Genomic DNA, 9,989 nt, shown 5'->3' with positions numbered 1-9,989 from the left:
AATGCGCGCAAAATAATTACATTGCTGTTTCTAATAATCATATTATTTTGTTTGTCTTTAAACGAAACAGTAGACAGAAAAATACAAAAAACAAACATATGAGTAATAATAATTTATTTTAGTAAAAAGTCTATATTTCATACGTATATTATTTGTCTGCGAGAGTAGAAAGATTGTTCTGCCAGGTATTAATAATTGTAACACGATGCTTATTTACATTTCATCGAGTAAATACATAATACGAGAGAAGGCTATGAAGTTTCGATGAAAATTTATATTTGTAGAACCGCAGTTTTCGGTATATTCAATATTTTCCTTCTGCAATTATTTCATGGTAAACGATACACATTGCACGAGTCGAAGTTTTAATTAGTTCGACAACGTAATCATATAATGTGACGTACTATTTATAGTACAAAATACCTGCGGGTCGTTTAATTGGTGTGCAAACTATGTAGATAGGTATTCGACATCGTTAACCATTCGTAATTGATTTATATGCCGGGTACCGATTTAGAGCACAGAGCAGTCGATAAAAGAAATGCCAAACTATAGCGATTTTCGCATCGAGTAGTTCGTGTTAACGAGGAATTCGTGTGGTAGTTATCGGGTACTGTAAGTCCAGACCCGAGTCGCTATTACTCTAATTTGGGAATACCTAACGAACCTCTTCAACGAGTCATGCCATGTCTTCTCGGTGTTTCACGCGTTCGTAACACGCGAACAACGCGACAGAACGGCACGGTTCAGTTATCAGAGCGCGTGAATTCGATAATGCGATTTTGACGAGAGGTCGCCAATGGAATTTCGCCTTGACGGCGCAGCCGAGGAAATAGCAAACGAAATGAAAATCGATACAGCCTCCTAGTGGTACTGCCGCTGGCTCGCTCTCATTCCCCTCGGCTCTCCCCCTCGCTGTTCTTCTTTGCCTCCTTTCTTCGTTTCGGAAAGGATGCGGTAAAACGAGTCACGCGCGCGGCCCATTTCGGCGAAACAAAAGGATCCTGGATCGCTTTGATGTAGTTTTGATCGTTCTTGTTCGTCGCGTGCTTAAGCTACCGCCGGGCTAGTATCATTTTTCTTCTTTAATCGAATTACATACATACTCCTTGTGACAGAGAAGACATCGTACCAAGAAGATTGCACAACAACCTGATTTCTATCTTATTCTTTTCGTTTTTAGTTAACGAGATATATTCCCCTATTTAATGAAACACGAGTAAACGATGCTCTGATTGATATTTTCTTGTTGAACTTCTTTTTCCAGTAGCAGGTTCCATGCCAAGCCGACTTGTCGTTCAGGCCATTTGATGTTTCAGCGCATTAAATAAATATTTTTACATGTACCACTTATGATACTCGTGGTCTGAGGATCAAGCTTAATGTGCACGTGGCACCGAACCTGTTAAATATACAATTATTATACTTCCGCATCATTTGGTTATGTTGGTTCCCCCAAACATTTTAATATTTGTCTAAGCGATACGCCGAAAATAATTTGATTTGATGCGATCTACCTGAAATCACATTACAACAAATTATCTGAAATATGGTATAATTAATCCGTTTGATTAATGTGATTCTATTTGTACAATCGGATTAACAGTGATTTGCACAGTTTACGTTCGGAGCAATTATTATTTGCACCGGTTTGCAACCGTTTCGTTTAAAACGGTCCCAATTAGACTCGCTATCGTTTCACTCCAGCATCAGTTATCTCGCTTCCCGCAGCGCCATACTTTCCATCCCTCTGTACTTTTCGTCTTGTCACTACTCATTTAGGAGTTTTGACATTGCGGCAGGCCGCATTATCTGTCACATCTCTGCCGGCCCCTGCGGGGGCCTATGCTACTTTGACAGGTTGATAGCCAGCGGTTTGACGTCTCGTCATTTCGCATTTCCCCTTCTCGCTCGCAATCAATGAAAAGGAGTTCCTTTATCTCGATATTCAATGCCGCATTGTTCACACATAAATGCGTTTCATGTTTTCACGTATTAAGTACTACAATGCTAGGAACAATATTTTAATTGCCTTCCAGTAATTTGCGACTGACTATAATTTCATAATTACTTGTTTATTAATTAACCTACGCGATTAATGCCAATTACATGGATGGGGTGTACATTATTATATTATTATAAATACTTAATAAATATTTAACGTTATTTGGAAATAATCAATACATACTGTTTTATTCATTACATATTTATTCATACATATTTAATATTCATTTAATGCAATGAAGGGTTTAGTATTTTTATAAATCATTCTTACTGGCATTTTGTTGACATAGTATAAAATTATGAGATAAAACAAGGAGGCTAATTTTAAATCAAAGAGTGTTTCTTCCGTAGTCACTAAATCGATTTCCTACATTTATTCCTGAAACAAGATATTCATGGTTGAGAATTCCGCGAGACGCATGAGTACGTGTCCGCGTCGCGATAAGACGTTTTGTCTAATTAAACTGTTGCATCATCTGTGTCTGTCCCTGTGTCTTCGGTTTTATAAGCAGCAATGAGAATACTTTTAGAAATGGTACGGTGAATTCACGCGCTCGTGTGTATGTGAACGAACATCAGTACTGTGAGTAGTTGAGCTCGAGAGGGAACGAGCAAATGCGTCCGTGAGTTGCGAAGAAGCACGAGACAAAACGTGTCTGCGGGAACAAAATGAAACGGGGAAAACGAAAAAACGGATAAAAATCGTTCGGTGGCGTGTTAAGCGCCGGTGGAGGGTTGTATGCATGATGGATCGAAAGGAGCCGCGACTAAGCAGCTCGAGTAGTTTCTCCGGATGCACCAACACTCTTCAGCTTCGATTCAACGTAAGTACTTACACACAACGGAGTGGTTGGTTGCTTCCTTCGCGTGTATACGTATTACCGAGACATTTGGAATGCAAAGAGATCCAGCAGCTGCGACGAAAATCGCTGCCACTTTTGTACGTACTAATATTTGCTCGTATTTAACGAGACTTTTGTACGGAAATTTATTACTCGCCTATTTGTACCCGAAGCCTGAAGCTCCCGGCGACAAGTGGGCAAAAAGATACGCGGGCAGAATTATGGGGCTTGATATTAACCGGCGAGTCGTAAAGTTGCCACAGCTGTTCTCCGCCGTGCTCCTGAAACCTCTATTCCTCTTTCAGTTTCCTCCAACGAGTGTAATTAAGGTTGGTACTTCGTGAAGTTTGAAGAAGACCTTCTCTATTATGTATTTATTTTTCTTAATTCTTGTTATTTCAGTACATTTGTTTCTGTCTTTCTTATATGTGTAGATTTAGTAATGGACAGTAGATATATTGTCAGGTTCGAATTTAATTTTTCGTGAAAACACTTACCATAAATTGTATAAAATTAAACGATACAATACAACTATTTCTTCTTATTTTTTTATAGGAAAACAGGAAAAATAGAAACTCAGTAAAATAATCTTTTAATATCATAAAGTCGCACATGTGTGCATAATATCTGAAATTTCTTTGTCCATTATTTTATCCAATTAGTGAGAAAAATAAGTCTGAGAGAAAGGAGGCAATGTCATTCATCAACAGAGAAACTCGCATCAAAGAAAGCGTGGCGCCATTCATACAATATTAACGAAGAAACGGTGATACAGGTCGATACGCAATATCTCCAGCTACTCTCGTGTACTCGTCAAATGTCTACGTCGAGGAGAGTTTCTTGTCAGTCCCATAAAACGTTTTCTCATGTCTGGTCGCATTTTCGAGTTGGTTCGCTTCTACAGGATGTTTCCTACACGTCTATAACTCACTGTTTCTTTTAATCTCCCGGAGGATCGTGCTCCTTAGATCAGAAATGGTTCCGTTTTAAGACAATACGTACACCTGCAGATATGAAACAGAAAAGTTCCCTTAAGAATCAGTTTCAGAAACAATACTTAAAGAACTAACTTACATTCTATTAGAAAAATATACTTTAGTATATTGGAAAGTGCAGATTGAGTTACGTACAGATCATTGTGGCCGTCAATAATTTCTGCAAACGCAATTTTATTGTCGATGTATTCACAGCATATTGATGGTGATCTTCATTTTCAAGTATTTAGTGTTAATTATTATACATCGTTTTGAAATAGGAAGTCCCTTTTAAAATTTATCATCCATATTCCCCTAACCATTACATGAAGAAAAGTAGATTTATCTAAATGTTTCAAGTACGCACGCACGCCCTTAAATTGAGTCAGGCTTGTGTTTCAGGAAAGCGTTTTCTTTGATGGGATGAAAAACGAATCTTGCACGAATATTGTCCAAAATGGAACGCGTTTCTTCATTTCCCCTTCCGGATAAACCCTACGTACCCTCGCAGGCCCCGTTGTTCGATAATTTCGTTTCTCTTTTTTTTTTCTTTTACTTGTTCCTCGCGTACGTTCGTCCGCTTCTTCACCAACCGCAATGTAATAATACTATTACCGTGGGCTACCCTTTGACGTTACCCTACCTTCCACAGGCGTGAGAGGACATTCCCAGCGAACCGCTTTACCGGGGCAAGAAGAAAAGAAAATTAACGACATCAGTGAAAATCTTCTTACCAAAAACTGTCAGTTACACCGAGTTTTTTCTAACTTGGCGAATGAGGTCAGTTCTTTGCTGCACCGTAATTATGGTCTTTCTACAGTTCCTCGTTTTTTCTTTATTTCCAATCTTATTTCTTCATATTTTATAATTTTTGAGCGTCGAATTAAAAATACGTGTGTGAACGACATTTTCCTAATTATGGCACCATATTGTGAAGAAAATGGTCTTATCAAAATTATTATTACATGAAAATATGTGTACGATAATCAATTATTATCTGTACGAAGTATAGCCCTTTAAGTATTTCCATTTCTGTGTATCATAAGTTCGCGATTTTTCAAAAGAAATTTCATGTTTCCATTGTACATATTCATCTTTTATTCTCGCTACATATATAGTTATATATGTTTAACCTCTTTCTATCGTACAACCTGACTTTCTTACGCCGCGTTAGAGCGTCATTACTCTCACAACTTTGCGATCGTTAGTTCCGGTTGCGCGAGGAGAAACCGGCCGGGCGGCCGCGCCTTGTACGTTTCCCCTCCGGCGACGGTAATTCACGCTCGGTCCGCATTAATTATCGATCAACCCAGCTGTTGAGCCCTCTGACGTGGTTACCCGGCTCGCTTCTAAGGATTCTTTTTATGGGTTAAACGGTGGAACAGGATTGAACGTCGATCGGAATGTAATCTCCCGACTTCTCTGTGATTTTGCTTATCAAACGTGAAGAGTATACTTACACGGATAATAGTAAAATTAATTACATTGAAGATACACGTATTTTTTCGATTCATATTGCTCTCAATTAAAAACATACAAATTTACAAATAATTATAGCATATGCTGTATAACATGATCGTTCATGTACTTCTGCTTCGGCAGAGAAATTTGCCTATTTAAGGATTTTGCAGAGAACTGGAGGGGCTCGGACGTATGAGAGCACAGTGTTTGTTAATATCGTTACGTCCAGTTTTCGCTGACGAGACTTCACGCGACATCTGTTCCTCCTCCGTCGCATGGCAGCGGTTTCTGTTAACGAGATTTTCGAGTGTGCCGCCTAGTAGTTGACATCGAACGTACACCGTTAATTCTTCTTTATTAAAAAATAAATCGCCACGCGGTGTTTGATCGATGATCGTCTGAGTTCGGATGTTCACGATGTTCGTCACATAATTCGCATCAGGGGAACAACGGAATGTCCCATGGACACTCCCTATTTCAATTTTGCTTGACAGGCCTACATACGTGTCACAGACAGCGGTGCGTCATCTGTTAGCCTCTGACCCTGAGACTTTGGTACGGCTGTTTCAAGATGTTTTTCTGAAAGAGAACTTCCTCCAGGATGTAATAGAAAACTTCTGTTGGCAATCTTCGCCGGCTAAATTGTCTCAGAAGACAAATTATACCACGTCCAAAAAAATTTCATTGTTTAATTCGATTATAATTATTTTATTGAAACATTGGTTCTTTCCCTCAAATATGAAGGATTTTTTTCTCCGAAATCTTACCAATAATTTGTTATTAGAAGTGATAAAACAATCATGATCACAGTGAGATTGATACAGGATCTGTTCTTTCCTTTGCCAGTAGTATAACCGTATAGCTGAACCGACGGTTTCTTATTTACACAGTTCTCTAATAAACGTACATGTTCTGCTTTCTTGCTTGTCGCCTATGATTTTCAAGTACAGTGCTCTTCGCTGTCTCGACAAAGAAACGTTGTTCGACACTGTCTGCCGATATTTTTCACGTGGAAAAAGTTGGGCGGTATGCGGCACCTTGACTCCCAGCGCAGCATAAGAAATCAGGGTACCGGAACGCTGTATGTTTTCGAGAGTGTCGCGTTGAATAATGCATGAGCTGATCGAGTAAGTTTTCATACTTTACAACGGTTACCTAGCTCGGCGTACCTACCGGTAATGAACGATATTAGGCGGTGGGACAAGGCACGACGTCGACGCGCCGCTGCCACGTTCGTCTCGCTTATAAGGAAATATTTCATAGTTGGAAAAGTTATTCGTGGCGACTTTAACCGGGAATTTATCTTGCATTCTTCGAGCGCAGCGCGTTTTTCTACGCAGAAAGAATAAAAAAGGGCCGGGTTTCGTTGCTAGATAAGACAGTAAGGGTGTCCTCCCGCTCGTTCCTCTTTTCAATTACCTTTTAATTGGATTCGTAGGAAAAGACGCGGACGGTAGTGATTATTCGAGCGGAACTCGAGTTTCTTGGAGAGGATCGTTGAGAGATATCGCTGTTGCCTTGTCGATGCACCCGCTTTATTCATTTTCCGTACCGGAGAAGATAACGTTCTGGGTTTGTCTTTCACAGCAACTAAAGAATCGAATACAGTGAAAGCTTGTGCCAATTTATGTACAAATAAGTAAAAAATTCTTGTATACTTCGTCTGGTAATCATAAATGCTACACAAAATTTCTCCTTCATTAAACGAAAACCGTGTTTATGTTAATATCAAGAGAACGCGATAGTACGTATCTCACATAACAGATTATAGCAGTTCGTCGAAACATTGGTGCTCGTCGACTCTGCGTTTTAGCTTTCGTTACGAGCGTGCGTATTATTGTTTTAAAGCTAAATTTTCTATGATTTCGCCTTGTCCCGTCGTCGCTGGCGCTCATTAATTACTCGCGACTTATCTGAAACAACATGTACCCAGAGCGAGCCCGACGAAAATACGATTAAGCGTGTACCCACGCCGCTGATATTACGCTATACGAGCAAAGTTAATATCATAATGACGCGTTAAAAAGGGACGGACTTTGGACTGGATGATAATTTTCTCTTTACGACATAAGATGAATTTAAATTTAAATAGACGTAATTAATGCTAGGTAATAGGATTAAACAAGTTTTATTTGGGTAACAATTTAAAGTAGCGAGATTTTTATATCGTAATCAAAATATGTATAATGTTCGCAAATGATTTCTGAAAGAGTTATAATTCAATTGTTTTTATAATCGTATGTAATCAAGGGAAACATAATAAAACAATCGAAATAATTCCTCAGCCTGTCAAGCAGATTAAGTATGAAATTCTCAGTTTTTTCACTGAATTACAAAATCGTTCTTATTCTTTGGTTTCCTGAGCATTAATAACGATTATGCTCGCACGTCGATAAAAACAGACGGAGACAGGTAAATAAAATAGAGAAAAAGTACGGTTGAAAGCTCAGACGATTAAAATGAACGAGACAGTAGACGTTCAGGATATCATTTTTCCAACGCGGACGATAACATTCGAAATAGTTAGGGATTGACCGGTTGGATATCTATTGAAATTCCCGTGGCTCCTGTTTCACCGGATCAAATCCTACGGGTTTTCCGTCCGTTACCACCGTTGCAGTTGGCACGGAAATATGACGGCCTATTGGCTGCTGCCTCTTCAGCGAATTGGAGCGTAGTGCCCTCGGTTAACGCGTACCGTTGCTTCACGTCGACCTATCTACGGTTTTTACCTCTCTCGGTTCGACGCCATCGATATCTCTTTTGTTCGGGGAAAAGTATGGAAGGACGTCCGATCCGCGCGAAAGGAATTAAACGAAGTTAACGTGGCTCGAAATCGAGAACGAGGTGTGAAATGTTCGGCCCGGTGCCAGATTCGACCGAACGCGACGCTTTTCAAGCTTCAGATATCCGTTTGCGAAAATATCACTCAGTTTAATATCTACTTTGATTGATTCGTACGCTTTGATTAGGTTCGTGCATATGAAATGCCATTTTATGTAACTTACACGCAATTATGAAATATTGAAATTCAAAGTTTCGAATAACGCAGGCTATCCAGGAATATTCTAGTGTAATCTGATTCATATACTTAACAGATATTAATTTTCCAGACGTGTTCATATCATTTTTTTATAATAAAGATGAAAAATTAATAATTCCTACGTGAATGTAATTTAATGACAAGGCAGTGGCTGAAGAGTCTGTATAGACAATGTCTTTTTAGTAATGTGCATGGGAGAGATTCTACTGTACTAAAATTCGAAATAACTCGGTACTCTCCGTCAGTTAACAGGCATGTCAAAATAACGGCTTGTCGCTCTTCGCGACAATGAAGGCGAAGCACAGTCCTGTGAAATTTGAAGAGACTCTACGTACATTATCGTCCATAAATTATCCTGATTTTAGACACAAGTCTAACAGGTTTATATTTCATTAATGATTATAGTTAGTTATATTAACTGAAAAAATGTATTAATAAATACTGTCAGTTTAGGTTGCAACAGTTGACATTTATTTTTAAATGTTCCAAACAAGTACATTAATTAATGAAAACGAAATTTGAAAATGAACATTGATTTAATATTTCGATACAGTATATTAAATTAATGATATATGTACGTTTTATATCCTTTTCTTTTGCATGTACAATACGCATGCACGTATTACAATCTGAAATTGATTTATTATTAAACTACAGATTTGTGAGCTGCCCGAATACTTGTGATCGTTAATGTACTACTTGTCGCTGTTCGACCCATAAATCGCGGCACCATTTTCACGTAGCATTAGCGAAGTTCGTTTCACGCGTGGCGAAGTCGCTATTATGTATCCGACTTTCCGGCGTAGAATGCTTCCTGTCTTTAGGTATGCTGTATATATTTACATAATGACGAGACGCATCACCATATATTATATCGGACGAACGTCCACCCGCTCGTCCGTTCCCATATTTTCGTGCTTTGCCTATTTGATCCAAGGCTTCTTCTCGAGCCTTGCTTTCTCGTGCGTGTTACGTACGTATGTAGTAACGTGTGAGAGTTTTCCCTGCCACCCGGTGGCACGGAAGTAACGCACGATCGATTACGCCACGAGCTTATAAATAACTTCGTTTGCGGTCAGACGGAATTAACGGAATCCTTCGAAGAATACCTGAAAGTATGAGAAAAAAATTAATGAACCGCTGATATTTTTCGTAGAAATCTAATCTTAAGCTTTTATATGATTGTTTTATTATACAAAACATGTTATTACTTTCACAAACGTGAACACTTAGAGCTTGTTAAGGAAATAACATATTCATTTGTTTCATCCATTAGCAAATATCAAATAATTAAAAGAATATAATAGAGGCTTACTTTCTCAAAGCTTAAGACCGATTTATAGTTTTAAACATTTTAGTTGATGGAAAAATGAAACAGCAATGAGACTACGGTACCATTACATAAATAACGAATTGTTTTAAGGAGAAAGAGAATAGCAATAAAAAAGTTATGAATCCCACGTGGTTTAATTGTCTAAAAAGTCTGCAAATGAAGCGTAATTAACGCAACTTCAGGTTCTAATGGGTTAAGGTTAAGCTAAACGGGTAACCAGCTCACGACGAGTGGAAAAAAACGGATTACTGCGATTAGCGGAGTAATCTGACCGGGCTCGGTCCAGATCTGGTTAAGTCAACGACGCATTAACTACCGAGGCAACGTAACGC

The 9,989-nt window shown here is 38.8% G+C and overlaps 1 protein-coding gene across 11 annotated transcripts in view; it reads left to right on the top strand.

Moving 5' to 3' along the window:
- The window catches only part of LOC108630328 (dystrophin, isoforms A/C/F/G/H), a 447,367-nt gene that overhangs the window by 95,613 nt on the left and 341,765 nt on the right, over window positions 1–9,989 (top strand). The gene's annotated exons all lie outside the window — the stretch shown is intronic.

This window comes from Ceratina calcarata, unplaced genomic scaffold (genome assembly GCF_001652005.2).
Source record: "Ceratina calcarata isolate Rehan_Ccalc_2016 unplaced genomic scaffold, ASM165200v1 scaffold72.2, whole genome shotgun sequence".
Taxonomy (NCBI): domain Eukaryota; kingdom Metazoa; phylum Arthropoda; class Insecta; order Hymenoptera; family Apidae; genus Ceratina; species Ceratina calcarata.
The sequence above is the reverse complement of the archived record's forward strand: the minus strand, read 5'-3'. Positions and strand labels throughout refer to the sequence as shown.